General features: G+C 42.1%; 2 protein-coding genes across 30 annotated transcripts in view; one reads left to right on the top strand and one right to left on the bottom strand.

Moving 5' to 3' along the window:
• mub (poly(rC)-binding protein mub) overlaps positions 1-17445 on the bottom strand; it is a 672225-nt gene that overhangs the window by 99808 nt on the left and 554972 nt on the right. The gene's annotated exons all lie outside the window — the stretch shown is intronic.
• LOC135698915 (uncharacterized) overlaps positions 8158-17445 on the top strand; it is a 55797-nt gene continuing 46509 nt past the window's right edge. Inside the window, exon 1 of the mRNA XM_065219071.1 lies at positions 8158-8273. The gene's annotated coding sequence lies outside the window, so the exon portion shown is untranslated. The remainder of the gene's footprint in view (positions 8274-17445) is intronic.

The following is a 17445-nucleotide window of genomic DNA, read 5'->3' as shown; positions in this document are numbered from 1 at the left end:
TTGAGGACTGCAGGAGCAACGTTAAAGCAGCGAGCTGATGGCGCCGTTGGGTTCGTGGAGCGGAATCGACGGAACGATTGGTTCGACGAAGAGTGTCAGACGGTTTTGGACGAGAAGAACGCAGCGCGGGCGGCGATGCTGCAGCAAGGAACCCATCATAATGTGGAGCGATCTAAACAGAAGCGAAGACAGCAAACCTATCTTTTCCGGGATAAGAAGCGCCACCTGGAAGAGCTGGAGTGCGAAGAAATGGAGCAGCTGTATCGTTCTCAAGAAACACGCAAGTTCTAAAAGAAACTCAACGCATCCCGCCAAGACTTTGTGCCGAGTCGAAATGTGTCGGGATATGGAAAGTGGTATCTTAACGGATGAACATGAGGTGATTGAAAGGTGGAAGCAGCACTACGATGAACATCTGAACGGCGCAGAGGCGGCAGGAGGAATGGCTTCATCGGTACAGCGGATGAGGGGGACATGCCAGCTCCCACGATAGGTGAAGTTAAGGATGCTATCCGACAGCTTAAGAACAACAAAGCAGCTGGGAAAGATGGTATCGGAGCGGAACTTATCAAAATGGGCCCGGATAAGTTGGCCACTTGTCTGTACCGACTGATAGTGAGGATCTCGCATACAGAACAGCTACTGGAGGAGTGGAAAGAGGGAGTAATATGACCAGTATATAAAAAAGGCGACAAACTAGAATGTGAGAACTATCGAGCGATCAGTTCTGGGGATGGTGAAGGCAAACCTGAATCTCAGTGAAAATCCTGACATAGTCAAACTAGTGCCCAAAGGAAAAGACGTATCGAACCTAACGTTTATTTCCTTCAAAATTGGTTTGGACCCTGGATTGAAATCCCAAGCGCTGGACCCTTCAACGTGGCCGGAAGGTATCATGTTTCGAGAGTTCAACGGTTCCCAAAAATTTCGAAAGCCCGTCAACCCGTCTCCTACTGGCTGATCCCGGGATGCAACGTCGATAGCCTAATGGAAGCCCCCAAGCCACCTGAAACAGTCGTGCCCATTCCTGCATCCTGCCAACCGAGTCGTCCCGGGCCTGTTAGGGTAGGGGAGGGGGTCTTCCAACCGGAATTATCAGGCAAGTACTTTCCACTATCGACTTATGCTTCGCCTGATGTACCTTCGACTTATAGCACTGTGACTTCTGTTTGTTCAAACACCAATGACGAGATCGAAACCGAGACTGCTAATACTGCATCAACTACTTCATCGATACAAACCAACTACACTTCGACACCGAGACGCCCGCTATACAGCATCATGGAAGCCCCCGATCCTCCCGACATGGTCCAGTTTGCATCCCGTATCAACTTAGTATCCTGCCATCAGAGTCTCGGTCCCGTTGTCGGGAGTGGAGAGGGGGTCTTCCAAACAGTGAACACCGGCAAGTACTCAAGCTTAACAACCTGCTCGCTCCCTGATGATCATTCACTTTCTAGTGCACCCGATTACCAGCGTTGCGTGACCTCGTTCGACGGCTGTGGGGGCAGTAGTGGAACCCCATCAAGACATCGATTTCTGTCGGTTTATTACCAAAACGTCAGAGGTCTACGAACGAAAACATCTGACTTGAAGTTAGGATTATCCAGCTGCGATTACGATGTGGTCGTTCTCACCGAAACGTGGCTCCGGCCCGATATAATCGATGCGGAGCTAACATCGGATTACTCGCTGTTTCGATGTGATCGTAGTGAATCAACAAGCAACTTGTCGAGAGGCGGGGGTGTGCTCGTTGCAGTAAAATTGAGTCTGCACTGTACCGAGGTATCTTTAACCGACTGTAGACAGCTTGAGCAAGTCGCTGTGTGCGTGAAACTACCAAACCGGTCTCTGCACATTTTCGGTATTTACCTTCGTCCGAATTCTGATCCTGCGTTATATTCCACCCACTCTTCCGCTGTTCAGTATGTTGCTGATCGATCGGCGGCCAGCGACATAGTCTTACTTCTTGGGGATTACAATCTCCCTCAGCTGCAATGGACCTTCGATGAAGATGTCAATGGATACCTGCCTGCGAATGCCTCCAGCGAACAAGAACTCGTACTAACCGAATCCATTTCTACATGTGGTTTGGTTCAACTAAACTCAATCTCAAACCCGAATGGCAGGCTACTCGATCTGGCTTTTACGAACGCTCCTGACGATTTTGAAATATCGCATCCTGTTTTACCACTCTTGCCTATCGATCCTCACCATCCGCCGTTAGAACTTCAAGTTGATGTACATAGATGTGTGCACGTTCCAGCAAACGCTCAGTCGGACTCTATTGATCTGGATCTTAGGCGCTGCGACTTCGAATCTCTCAATGCAGAATTTTCATCGGTTGACTGGGTGCAGCTTCTTCAGGGGCACTCTGTCGATGATATTGTTCTTCTGTTTTACGACAAGCTTTACGAAATTCTCCACTTGAAGGTCTCTCGACGCCGCCCTGCTATTAGTGGAGCCAACAGGAAGCCCTGGTGGTCCATTGAGTTAAGAAACCTGCGCAACAGACTGCGTAAAGCACGTAAACGATTCTTCGCTAACAAAACCATTGAAAACCGAGAATCGCTTCACCTAGTGGAACTGTCCTACAAAGAGCTCGTAGCATCAAGCTACCATGAATACATGCAGAGGCTGCAATCGAATTTGAAACAAAACCCATCAATGTTCTGGAGGTTCGTGAAGCAACAAAGGGCAAGCAATCGTGTTCCGGACAATGTCAAGTATGGTGACGCTTTGGCCTGCTCTTCTGAAGAGGCAGCTAATCTTTTTTCGACCTTCTTTCAAAGTGTGTTTAATGCGGAGTCGCCCCAACCTCACCCGGGTTGTTTTCAAAATGTGCCATCCCATGATATCCACCTTCCTTTTTTCAATTTTTCTCGTGAGGAAGTGTTGAGAGCGTTAGCCAAACTAGATGCGTCGAAAGGAGCCGGAGTCGACGGTTTAACTCCAACACTGCTGAAGAATTGCGCCGAGTCTATAGTTAAACCTTTGACGATACTGTTCAATCGATCGTTAAATGAAAAAACATTCCCAGGTTTATGGAAAACTGCCAAAATGATTCCCATCCACAAATCGGGTAGCGTGCGGCACGTTGAAAATTACCGCGGGATCTCGATTCTCTGTTGCCTGGGAAAGCTCTTTGAATCCTTGGTCCACGAGGTCTTACTGTCTGCAGCAAAACCGATAATTTCGGAATACCAGCATGGATTCGTTCCCCATCGCTCTGCAACAACCAACTTATTATGCTACACCAACGTTTTGTTTCGTGAGATTGAAAGCCGGAATCAAGTGGACTCTGTATACATTGATTTTTCGAAAGCATTTGATACTGTTCCGCATAGCTATGCCGTGGAAAAGCTGAGACATATGGGTTTTCCCGATTGGATAGCCGACTGGCTAATGTCTTACCTGACTGGTAGGAAAGCATTCGTCCAGGTGAACTCAGCACGATCCAGGACCTTCTACATTCCATCTGGAGTTCCACAAGGGAGTGTGTTAGGTCCATTGATCTTTGTGCTCTTCATCAATGACTTGTGCCTGCAAATATCTTCTGGAAAGTTGTTTTTTGCCGACGACCTCAAAATCTTCAGAGTCATCAAGTCTGTTTTGGACTGTGTTGCTCTGCAGATTGACATCGATGCCCTTTCACGATGGTGCAAGGAAAATGGAATGTGCGTGAACATCAATAAGTGCAAGGTGATCACTTTTAGCCGTTGTTGGATTCCCATCAATCATCTTTACAATATTGACACTGCTCCGCTGGAACGTGTGCAGTCTATCCGTGATTTAGGAGTTATCATGGATTGTAAGCTTCGATTCAACGAACATATATCCACCGTTACTGCCAAAGCCTTCTCCGTTCTTGGGTTCATTCGCCGCAATGCATCTCAATTCACCGACGTGCACACATTAAAAGCCTTGTTCTGTGCTTTAGTGCGAAGTATCCTGGAATATGCTGCTCCCATTTGGGCACCGTACCATACATCTCAGGTGATCCGCATCGAACGTGTGCAGAAATCATTCATTCGCTTTGCTCTTCGGCACCTACCGTGGAATGATCCTGTCCATCTACCTGCATATCCAGAACGATGTCAACTAATTGATCTGGAACTGCTATCGGCAAGACGGCTGAAATTGCAGCGGCTGGTTATATTCGATATCGTCCAGAATAACGTCGACTGTTCGGATCTTCTCCTGCAAGTATCACTGAACGTTCCACAGCGTCAGCTGCGGTACTCAGCACTTATCGCAGTTCCCGCACATAGAACATGTTATGGTCATAACAACCCGCTCAGTTCTTGCCTCAGAGCTTTCAACAATGCTAGTGATTTGTTTGATTTTAATGTGTCCAAAAATTGTTTTAAAAATAGGATTAAAAACATAGCATAAGTTAAACTAGTCTGTACGACACTGTCGAAGACGAAGAACAAATAAACAAATAAACAAATAAACTATTCTTAACGTGGCCTACAAAGTGATTTCCCAGATCATCTTTCACCATTTATCGTCGCTAGCAAGCAGATTTGTGGGAAGTTATCAAGCTGGTTTTGTGGACGGGCGATCGACAACGGACCAAATCTTTACGTTGCAACAAATCCTCCAAAAGTGTCGTGAATATCAAGTCCCTACGCACCACTTATTCATCGATTTCAAGGCCGCTTATGATACTATTGACCTTGAAGAGCTATGGAAGATTATGGACGAGAACGGTTTTCCCGGGAAGCTGACCAGACTGATCATGGCTTCGATGGATGGTGTACAGTGCTGTGTGTAGATATCGGGTGCGTTGTCGGACTCGTTTGAAACTCGCAAAGCACTTCGAGAAGGCGATGGTCTTTTCTGCCTCCTGTTCAACATTGCGCTAGAAGGTGTTATGAAACGTGCGGGCTTTAACATGCGGGGCACGATCTTCAATAAGTCCAGCCAGTTCATCTGCTTCGCTGACGACGTGGACATTGTCGGAAGAAGGTTTCAGGCCGTGGCGGAGCAGTACACCAGGCTGAAACGTGAAGCAGAGAAGGTTGGATTAAAGGTGAATACGTCGAAGACAAAGTATCTGTTAGCTGGAGGAACCGAGCGGAATAGGGCTCGCATAGGCAGAAGCGTGACAATCGACGGAGATAAGTTTGAGGTGGTGGATGAATTTGTGTACCTCGGATCATTGGTGACGTCGGATAACAACTGCAGCAGAGAAATTCGTCGGCGTATTATTGCCGGAAGTCGTGCTTACTACGGACTCCACAAGACCCTGAGGTCGGGTAAACTTCATCTCCGTACTAAATGTACCATGTACAAGACGCTGATAAGACCGGTAGTTCTCTACGGGCACGAGACGTGGACGATGCTCGAGGAGGACCTGAAAGCACTAGGTGTTTTCGAACGACGAGTGCTTAGGACCATCTTTGGCGGGGTATGTGAGAACGGTGTATGGAGGCGAAGGATGAACAACGAGCTGGCGTAAGTCTATGGCGAACCCTGTATCCATAAAGTTGCGAAAGCTGGACGGGTACGATGGGCAGGACACGTTTTAAGAATGCCGAACAACAGTCCCGCAGAAATGGTGTTTGCCTCGAATCCGGCCGGTACAAGTCGAAGAGGAGCAAGGTGGTTAGACCAAGTGGATCAGGATCTTGAAAGTGGGGCGGTCAAGTAATTGGAGACAAGCAGCCACGGACTGAGTGAATTGGCGTAACATTGTGATGCAGGTGCAATCCTGAGGGATGTCGGACCAGGATAAGTAAGTAAGTATCTAATAGACCAATACTTGAAAAATATTACTTATAGATTATTTACTGAAAGGAAAACAAGTGATTTAAGAAGATTCCCAAGATTCTAAGGCTTTGAAATTTGTGTAGAGCCTGAAACTAGAACTTTTCTCCAACATTTGTGATTTATTACAATCTTCGTGATGCAAGATTTGGAGAAAAAAAGTGAGATTTCGAAAAAAATTCAAGATCATAGATTTAAAAAAAAATATCGTTCTTATGAATCGTGGAGTCATAATTGTCAAGGCAGTGAGACTTGAAAAGAACAAATTACAGAGCAATCGATAGAATCTTGGAATTTTTTGTAAAATTTAAAAGTATTCGAAGTGTTGATTTCAACCAAATATTGAGGAATACACAATTTTCGAAGGAGAAGTTGTGAGCAGAATTTCAGAAGTCCGTAGAAATTGTTAGATTGATTTGAAGGGATTTCTGTGGAGAAGAATGCACGTACTCAATGAAATTTTTAGGTAATTTTTGAAAATTTCAAAAGGAGTTGTGAAAAACTAACTCTAAGGAAAATTCTTACGTGATTCTGAGGATGAGGATCGTGAGGAAAATTACAAATCAATTTTAAGAAGTGGGGGTGACCCCGGCATAGTGGTTAACATCCATACCTCGCACGCCAAAGTCACGAGTTCAAATGTCACCCCCAGACAAGTCACGAATGACCCAAGAGTGTTAAAGTGACTATAATAATAAAAATAAAAAAAAAAAATTAAGAAGAATTCCAAGGCAATTATAATGAGAATTTAAAAAGAAACAGAGTTCTAAGAGTGTTCTGGCGATAATTTCAATCCTAGTGCGAAAGTTTCATCACAGAGCTCAAACAAAATTTATTGAAAAAAATTGCTAATAATTATAAAGAAATTCTTTAAAATACTCCAAGGGGATTCTAAATAAAATTTCGAAAGATTTATCCTGAAAAAAAAATTCAAGAGAGTTTCAAAGGAATCAAAGTCTCCGAATAGGTTCAAGGGAATTCTAAGAACGATTCCAATCAAATTCTTAGAAGGGGTTTCAAGGAAATTCAAAAAAAAAATCAACGGTAAGTGTTTTCTGCTTGATTTTAGAAGAATTTCATGAATTCCAAGTTAAATCTGGAATTCATAACACGAGAATTTTGAATAACGAAACATTAAAACCCCGGAAAAGTATAGTTCAGTTTGCAAAGTTCAGCATCTTCATTATTTTATTTTAAGTTTAGATTAAATTCTAAAAACAATACGACGGGAAACTGCTGAACATTATGAACTAAATAGAACAAGATATTCATTTGGAAAAGGTTCACTCTGTTTTAATGGTTTATTCTGAAATTCTGGTGTAAAAATGTGTTCCCGGTATTATCGGTTTTCTTGGTTCACTGGCCATCCTGTAGCTGTTTCGAGGTACTTAAAACTTCTTAAAAGTTTCCAAAATTTTCCTCAAGTTCACTATATATCTGAAGACATCTTGAGAGTTCCTAGTTCTACAGTTTTTCGAAAGCTAGACGCAAATCGAAATTGAATGTTAGCTGCATTTCCTATCATCCTCCGTAGCGAATAGTGCGGCCAATGGTATAAGTTGACCTTGCAGACGATGCAAGGATTTTTATCTTTTTTATTTCGTGTTCTGACTATGCTTTCGACTATACAAGCAAGTTTTTGCCGTTCTTTTTATTTATTATATTGTAGAACGACGCACTTGCCCTGATTATCTCCATTTCCCGTTCAGCTGGAAAAGCATACGAAATCGAGTTTTCGTACTATGAGCGCTCCTTATTTTAACCTATCCATGTTCTGAAGCATGGAGAAAGCACAGGTCTGATAATTACAACGTTCGTGGTTCAGTTCAATCGGCAACCTTTTTTATATTTTTTCGACATAATTAATTTGGCTCACTAATACACTCCAAATTTTTCGATTTTCATTTCCTTGCATTGGACCGCAGCTCGGTATACCTCATCCTCCGATCATGCAGTCTCCACTGACACCCTGCAATAACGAATCCTTCAAGCAAATCTTAAATCCCCTCGGTTGGGTGTAATAGAACCGCAATGAGGATCTTAAAGCTACCAGTAAATTCCCCATGCAAAGGATGTTAACTTTTGTTCCGCAGTTTGTTTATGAAGCATCACTGACATTTTCAGCATTTCCTATCTTTCATCAGGACTTCTGTAAATTTCCTACAATTGTTGTGAAGATAATGGGACTTCACTGAAAATATCCTATCTTTCATAAAGTTCATTACAAACTTGAAATAAATCATTTAAAATGTTTAATATCTTGAACTTTTACATGGAATACAAAACACCAAGAGTTAAGATATGAATTTCACAAAAAAATTAATAAATTTAAATGTTTTGTTTACACAAGGAATCAACCCTGAAAACGATACTGACGTGCTGTGCTGACTACAGAAACAGATCTAGAGAACAATGTTCAAAAATGAGCACTATACTTATCCATTAGTATATCCTTGCCTAGCGAAAGCAGCTCGGGGACTTAAAAATGCATAATAAATGTAAATTCCAAATCCCTTGCCACTCAAGTTGTACCACACACTTTTCAAAGCTTTTAACTCAAACCACGTGAATAGTAGCCCTCATGCCCAGAGTCAAAACTTTACCATCAATTTAGCGACTTACATGATGAGAGTCCAATGCTCTCACCTTCCAGAAAGCCAGCGTCCTACACAAGGACGCATCAAATTTAAATCAAAGTTCTACTTTCCTTTCTGTTACGTGAAGTATCCATTCGTAAAACTACTCAAAGCGGATTTGCATTCAAACCGTTTATTCCCCCATCATCCTCGGAGCCAAGAGACGGTAAAATCTCCATTTACCCACGAATGCACTTTTCAACTTTCATTTGCCAGAACAAAAAGCAGCACCCTAGCTGTTCATCCTAAGACGGTGCTTATTTTAATCATCACAGTCGCAGTTCCTTCCAATGATATCGGATTGGTTAGGAATTGAACTGCCGTGGAGGCATCATAGTGCAGCTCTTGTAATGGAAGTCCTCTCGTGAGACTACAGTTCATAGCCAGCACAAGCAAAGGCACTGATTGTGAACCAGTATCCAACAGGTTCGGAGCTCTGTGGTCTCTACCTAAGCGTGGAAAATGGAAGGAAATTATCTTTCGAACCGCTCTTTTCCGTTCTTTGGAAGTTCTCTGGTGCGTCGCTGGGACAAACGAGCATTAGGGAGGAGGGATATCCGGCCGAGTGTAATCCGCTTAGTACTAATTCTTAATTTATTTAATGAAGTAATTTTAGGGAGTGGGAAGTGAGGGAAAACTTTTTTTTATAAAGGCAGAAGAGGATAATTAATAGGGCAGTGGAAGATAGTGTCTCCCGAAGGAGGCGATTCTATGGCAGGCAATTTTTGCGGTTATTGGTTTTTGTCGAAAATTGCTTTCGATGATGGCAGATACTTTTTTCCGACAATTGGATGCCTGGGAGAAATCAGTTTGATGGCGGCAGCATCCCGGTCTTGATAAGAGTCCACATGCGGCTGGAGGAGGTCGAACAAAGTTTAATAACATTTGGGACCTTTGGGATTGGTGAGAGTTTTTTGCTCGTTTCCATCGCTACTATACCCACTGAATTGAAGAAGTTCCCAACCGCAACACTGTATAACATTCTAATTACATTGGAAGAAAATCGATCACGAATGCCAGATACATCCACAAAAGGAGCCAATCAGACCGGAAGTTAGTAGGCAAGCTGCAATCGAATCGAGCTTTTTGGGCGGCTCCATTTTCCATTGAACTGCTATCTTGATGATGCAGTCAGTCGCTTCAGTCGACGCACAGTGGAGTAAGTAAGGCAAAAACTGGGTCACAATTATTTTTATTTTATTTTGGGTGATATTAGGTATCGAAGCAATGTAAAATGTGATCATAATTGTTTTTGAGTCAAATTAGAAAAAAAGGTGTGGATACAAATTTTTCCAAATTTGATCTAAAATAGTAGAAAATAGTAGATAGTACAGTTTTCGAAAGGCTGGCAATTGCCGATCCGAACGAGTCTAGATAAGTTCTCTTCACTAATATGTTGAGAACAAATTGTTGTTTTGTTCGTGTTTTATTATATTTTATTTTATTTTTTAAAAATCTTTAAAACAAGTTAAAGTATTAGAGATTATTATCTATCAACTATTTAGCATTGAAGGCAAGGAACGGATGTTCTAAGAAATACTGTGCATTGATAATTTTGTTTACTTTTGGTAAGGTTTGGCACTTAATGGTTGATTAAAAAAATAAAGCTCTTAATTATGTCAATGTTCAAGCACTTTGTGTAGCCCCAAGTAATACACAAGCCATCATTTAATATAATAATTTGAAAAGCTTGTTGTATAAACGTATTATAAGTGATGCAGAAAACATTCAACGTTTTAAAAGAGCAGTTCCACGCCAAATGACGAACCTGCATAATTGTGTGTTACAGGCAATAATTCACATTTTTACGAAAATTCGGCCATTTTGGATGTTGTATTTCTTTCAATATGGCTTCTTTGACAGTTTTCAATAAATTGAAGCACGTAATCGTCACTTCTAATCGCAATGACGTCTGAGACAAAGTTTTAGAGAAAAATTATGCCATTCTGAGAAAAATATACAATATTTTTTAGTACAAATTCCAAAAAAGGGTTAATATTTCAGTAAGCTTATCTTTATATATTTTTTAAAAGCTCATAAAAAATGCAAACTTTTGGAATATTTAAAACCATGGACACTTCAAAATTGACAAAAATCGTTGTACAAGAACTTTTGGTCAAATTTTTGATCATCAGAGTTAGTCGCGGTAGCCATAGTATGGTGATAGAGATCAGTGACGTTTCCTTAATCTCAATCTACTTGTGCACCAACTCTGAAAACATAAACAATTATCAAAATATTGCTTGCAATGGATATATATCGAGTAAACTAGAAGATTAAGTGTATTTTCAACCGATTCGAGCATGAATATGGCATTAAGGGGAACCTTACCGGCCCGAAAATAAAAAAAAAATAATTTCGATAAATTTTATTTTTCTAAAAATATTGGAAAAAAATATAAAAAATCCAAGAAAATCAGTTTCTTCCCTAGATTTTTTTCAAAAATTACATGTAAAAATATTTTTTCTATCTTATCATGAAAAAAAATTGAACTCTCAGCAAAACCGAAAAATCGATGTTTTGTGGTTTTTTGAGTCCAACTTTATGCCATAATAACTCATACAAAATGTTTTTGCACGTGAATTTTCTTTGAAAAATTAGACAAAATGTGATTTTTTTTAGATTTTTGATATCTTTTTCCAATATTTTTAGAAAAATCAAAACGTAATTATTTTTTTCGGAGCGGTGAGCTTCCCCTTAAACCTGGTTTTGAAAGTTGGTGCACAGGTAAAAAGTGAGGTTACGGGACGCCACTGGGAAATACTTCACCAAACCCGAGCGTCTGTTCACCATGGAGGTGAGGCTCAAAACGGCGTCTGTTCTTGATGTTACGAGCGGCTGTTCAGCGTCCTAGTGTCAATAAAGAGAGCTGTGCACAATAGTCTCCCGACGAGACAGCCAGACATGATCGGAACAATCGGCACCAGAGGAGAATAATGCAGCACTGGCGAGAATGCTGCAACACCGCACGATATTGAATGTGAAGCGATACAGACAAGCGCGGAACAGCAAAACTCCGTTTTCCGAAGGAAGAAGCGTCGGAAGACCGATTTCGCGAGGTGATGGAAAATCTGTTACACTTCTACGAGAGGCTAAATAGTTCGCGCGAAGGCTACGTGCCGCAAGCCGATATGCGCAAGGACTGTGACAAGGACTGAAACGAGTGTGAGGTGATTGAAAGCTGGAAGCAGTACAATGACGAACACCTCAACGGTGGTGCAACAGAAAACGAAGGTGGCACAGCAACAGACCTGGGAGCACGCGCAGAAGACGACAGGCTACTGGTTCCTTGTCTCCAAGAAGTTGAGGAGGAGATCGGTCGGCTGAAAAACAACAAAGCAACTGGTGTAGATCAACTACCAAGCGAGCTTTTAAAATACGGTGGTGAAGCACTGGCTACAGATCGCTGCACTGGGTAATTGCCAAGATTTGGAAGGAGGAAATATTACCGGAGGAATGGATGGCAGGTGTCATATTCTCAATCAACAAAAAGGGCGACAAGTTTGATTGCTGAACTACCGCGCGAGCACACGGCTGAGCGCCGCCTGCAAGGTACTTTCCCAAATTCTATGACACCGGATATCACCATTTGCAAGAGAGTTCGTGGGGCAATACCAGGTGCGATGCATCGGTGGCTGCACTACCACGGACCGAATTTTCGCGATTTGGCAGGTTCTGCAGAAATGCCGCGAATACAACGTGCCCGCACATCGTTCATCGGTTTCAAATCCACAATCGATCGAGATCAGCTATGGCAGATTATGCAGGAGTACGGATTTCCGGATAAACAGACGCGATTCGTCAAGACGACGATGGAGTCCCTTTGAATCTCGAAGGGGGTGTTACGGCAAGGTGATGGACTTTCGTGTCTGCTATTTAACATCGCTTTAGAAGGAGTGATAAGCTTTGAAAGACACGCATGGGAAGATCTTCAGGAAGGCCATCCAGATTCCTGGCTTCGCCGATGACATCGAAATCAACTTTGAGACGATGGCGGAAACGTACATAGAACTGAAGGCTGAAGCCAGGCGGATTGCCCTCAACGCATCGAAGACGAAATATATGAGAGGAAGAGGTTCTAGGGAACACAATGCTTCCCACAATGCTTAAAATTGACGGTCACGAAATCGAGGTGGTCGACGAGTTCGTGTATTTGGGCTCACACTTGGGTGACCACTGAAAATTATATCAGTAGAGAGATTCTAAAACGCATTATTGCAGGGAATCGTACCTACTTTGGACTCCGGAGGACGCTCCGGTCAAATAATATTCGCCGCCGCACGAAATTTACTTTCTACAAGACGCTGGTTAGAATGGTAGGACAGAAGGCGTTGCGCACCATCTACGATGGAGTGCAGATGATTGACGGAACGTGGAGGAGGCCAAATAACCACGAATTGCACCAGCTGCTGGGAGAACCATCCTTCGCCCACATTGCAAAAATCGAGTGACTACGGTGGGTTGGGCACGTCGTAGAGTAGAAGGCGACCTGCGGACCTTTCGCAGACTACGAGGCTGACGACGTGTGGCAATTAATCGAGTAGAATGGAGACGACTTCTTCGGACAGCAGAGGATTTCAAGGCCTTAGTCAGATTGGTAAGTAAGTCAGTTATTATAGTTATTATAGTTACGTACCACGCCAAGGACTCCCATACCCGACTGTGTCTTATTTTTGTTTGGATTACATTTTTTTTGCCATTAAAATTGATTGGTTATCATAATGTTTTACAAAACATGTTTTAGACCAATATTTAGTATTATAAGCTCAGCTTTTGCATGATTTTGTATTTATTTCTATAAATGACAAGTCGTTACAACAGAGATTTCTTTTTTTTCTTGGTTTGTTTTTCGTCGATCTTGTTTTCTGTACTGAGTACCAATACTACAGACACAAGGGAGGCAGCTCCCACACCTGGACCCTACCTATCAAGCTCATGGACCGGGGACCAACGGCTTTACTTTCCATTCCTACAGGCGTTATCAGAGATTTTATGCCTCAGAAAATTCCGACGGCGACTATATATAAAGGTGATGAAATTCCATTAAATAACATGCTGTTTTACTCAATCTCTTTATAACGACCTGACTGTGTGTTGCAAGAAAATGTCTTTTTTCTACCATCGATGAGAACATGATAGATACTAAGAATGGTGTTATCTTCAATCGGAGTTGGTGTAGTGAGGAAGCTACAAATCCACCACGCCAAGGACCAGTGTACGAATTCCTTGCTTGGTTATGACTTATTTTTGTACGGGAGGATACTTTTTGTCACAAAAACATGTTATTTGACTAATATTTAGTTTTATAAAGCTCCGCCTCTTGCGCCTTTTACGCAGTGTAAAAGTATAAAATGAAGTAATATAAACTATTAATGATTACTTGCATGTATCATTAAACAATATTGTCAACTTCTTTACAACTAGCTATGTTGCTTGAAATTTACCAAAAAATATAGCAACATAGATAACTTTAAAAAAAGATGGATTTTAATAGTTTGGCCAGGTTTTTGATCTCATTACTCCTCTGTGCGATGTAGGTAGTATAAAGATAGAACAGAGGTCTGTGAGTTTGTTCCAAAAAAGTTCCATATGAGAATGCTCTTTTGTGTTTTCGCTCTGGTTAATCCCATCATCCTTGGCCCATGCAGACATCAACAACATCCGATGGTTGTATGGAAACGACGGTGGTAACGGAGTCGGAAAGAGTGGAAGTTTGTGCATATGTTCCACACAAAGAACGCCTCTCTCTCTCTCTATACATATATCAAGCGAAGTCAGACAAGGCCAAGCTTTATCATTTCATTAGCAGTGATTCCCATACTCGGAGTGCAAGTGTATCTATGGAGTTGAAAAAGTTGCTCTTCTCCGTGAGCGATGGATAGTTGTGCCGTTGTCGGTTAGGAGTCAGTGGTTCGGCTGAATGGCGCATAGTTCGCTCGAATTGCAGAAACTCATTCGTTTTTAAAATACGTTGCAACTTAATTTTCATTGCACTCGGTTCCTAATTGAATGCTTCAAGAGCATTGATGATGAGATAACCGTATTTACTGTTCGATAGCGACGACTCGAGCCGGTGCCCTTGTTGAGGTACCGGTACAGATACACTGTGTTTGAGATGCTGACTTTTAATTTGTTACATGCTAGCAACATGATGATGGGTCATTAGACCGAATGCTACTAAGCTGACTGCTATTAGGTCGAATAATTCACTTGGCTGAATGGGGCATTTAGGCCTATTTTTTAAGTGCTCAGCGATCATAAAATAGCTAATTGTGACTCTCTGCAAGCATAATGGATATGTTTAATTTGTCGTACACATACTTTGCAATCTTTACTTGAAACATGCAGTTTAACAATAATTCATTGTATTAAGCAAAATGAGGAATTTCAACCTTGTCTACACGCAAACCAAAAATCTATTACAATGAATGTTAGTTCCGTTTCCTATCATCCTCTGTTCATGAACATCGCAGCGAATGTTAGAAGTTGACCTTACAGGCGATGTAATGGTTTTTTTTGTCTTTTTCATTTCGTGTTCTATCTACGCTTTCGATTATACCAGTAAGCTTGTAGAACGACGCACATTGTAGAACATTGTAAAACGACACACACACTTGCCTCGAATCTCTCCAGCAGAAAAAGCATACGAAGTCGAGTATGCGAGAAAATGAGCGCTTCATGTTTGCTTTTAGGCTATCCATATTCAGGAGCATGGAGAGAGCAGTGGAGAAAGCACAGGTCTGACAATCGAAGCGTTCGTGGTTCGAGTCCAGTCGGCAATCGGATTCCTATTTTTTTCGACATAACTAATTTACCTCACTAATACACTCTACATTTTTCGGTCTCCAATTTTCTTGCATTGGACCGTAGCTAGGTATATCGCATCCTCGGTTCATGCGGTCTCCACTAACATCCTCTGATGATGAATCCCACATAATTGTAAGCGAATCTTACATCCCTCGGTTGGGTGTAGGAATAAGATTCTTTGATCTTTAGACGCTTGCCGATCGCATCGCTCTGTTCTTCTGACTAAAAAAAACAAGGACAGGACAGTAAATCTGAGTAGCTACGCAGTAATTGAGCTCAGAATTACTGTCCTGTCCTGGATTTTTGTATAGTCAGTGGAGCGGAGCGACGGGCAAGCGCCTAGAATGAGCTTACAAGACAGCATCTGTTTGAATCTTCTTCTGGAAGCTGTTTGATGTATGTTTTAAAATCTTTTTCAGGAAGCTAATTTTAGACGCTTGTCCTTCGCTCCAGTCCTCTGCCTAAAAAAAACATGGGCAGGACAGTAAGTCTGAGTAATCTACGCAGTAGTTGAGCGTTTTTCAAAGGTTCAAGGAGTATTAATCGTTATAATGTTACAAAAACCATTTCCCGTATAGCACTGCCTCAGTACATTTGCTCGGTGCTTTTCTGATTTCATAACACGAAATTTTATGGTAGAATATTTCTTTAGAGTTTTATATCATAAGATGGCGTTGGGGCCTCAGATAGCCTAGTTAATAAAGACACGGTAATACTAAACCGGAGGCGGCGGGATCGATTTCCAGTTGGGTCGAGGAAATCTTTCAGATTGGAACTTTTCTCGACTTTCGTGGGCATAAGGGTATCTTTATGCTTGCCGTATAATTTACAAGCTCAGTGGAAGTGCATCTGGAAGCATAAAAAGCCAAGCAGAAGAAGAAGAAGGCTATGGTGTTCTAACTTACTTTTAATACGGACCTCTACTAATTAACCGATGGCTGTAGGACGGATCTCTCTCTAATTTGGTAGTCATTAAATGGAATGACTACCAAATTAGAGACAGAGATCCGTCATAGTTATCCAGCATAGGTACTCTCATTCAAACACCTTTACACGAAAAGTGTCGTCATTATTCACAAAGTTCACCACATTTAGTTGAACAAAATTGCATTCCGCACAGTCAATTTCCTCGCTTTGATTGCATCCATCCTGGGACCCTTTTCATCAAATGAAAATCGACCAAATGGGGTCGTTTGCCGAAAACTTGCAGCAGAACGAACCCGCTTAGCTACAAAACGAGCAATAACCCCCCACACACACATACACACAGCCCACCATGTACACGAAACTTTATCTCAAAGTAAATTTGTATCGTACAACCACGAGCGCCAAGAAGGCATAACGCCCCCTCACAGAGGGCTGCGGTAAAGTTGTGGTAAAACTCTTTCCTGTTACTTTAGCAAACTTGTGTGGCGAAAGTTTCGCTGTAAAGTGGAATAAAGTGTGCACGCATCGTATGCTTGGATGCAAAAGCGTACATAGGCACCTATGCAAACCGAGAGAACAACGAACGCAAAGCCGGGCCAGGATCTATGAGCTGTCGAAGCGTAGTTTCCGCACCGTATGAAGTTATTGGGTGTTTTGACACAAGTTGGGAAATACGGAAATCATGGCAGCAGCGGGCGATGAACGACATCGTAATAAAAAGAGCAATTTCGGTTGTGAATTTTTGGCTGTAACCAACGCACGGCCAGTCAGTGTGGCGGAAAGCAACCGTCGGTCATTTATAGCCAATATAGCAGAAGGTAATATAAATTTCAATTAAAATTCATGAAATATTATATTCATCTGCGTAGCATACTGGTTGGCTAGTTGATTGGGTTGGATTATGTTTTTTTGGGGATGCGGAATGAAATGGTGTTGGTGGAGAGCATAAGGTATCGAGAGCCAGCGATAAAGGGCAAATTCCATGCGCTCCATTTGGCAGGGCCTCCGTCTGTCGGTTGGTCAGCACAGTCCGTGACATAGTTGTTAGCTTCGAGTGCACGCGAATTTGCACTGCACTGCTGCAGTAGGGTTTGAAGAACGGCCATCTATTATGCATGAGAGAGCTAGAGGGCCTCATTTTTCATGGAGACGCATGGTGCTGCTTAGCGAGAGTACAAAGATGCCGTTCGACATTTTAGTGTGGTAATGCATGATGAAACGTTTTGTTGAGATTATAAATTAGGTAGATGTTACAGCAACAATATCCTTCCTTTCGTAACGCAGAAGATGGGCGTGACCG

This window comes from Ochlerotatus camptorhynchus, unplaced genomic scaffold, assembly GCF_037179485.1.
Source record: "Ochlerotatus camptorhynchus isolate MF236.1 unplaced genomic scaffold, CSIRO-AGI_Acam_v1.1 ptg000008l, whole genome shotgun sequence".
Taxonomy (NCBI): domain Eukaryota; kingdom Metazoa; phylum Arthropoda; class Insecta; order Diptera; family Culicidae; genus Ochlerotatus; species Ochlerotatus camptorhynchus.
This window is presented reverse-complemented; position numbering and strand designations above follow the sequence as displayed.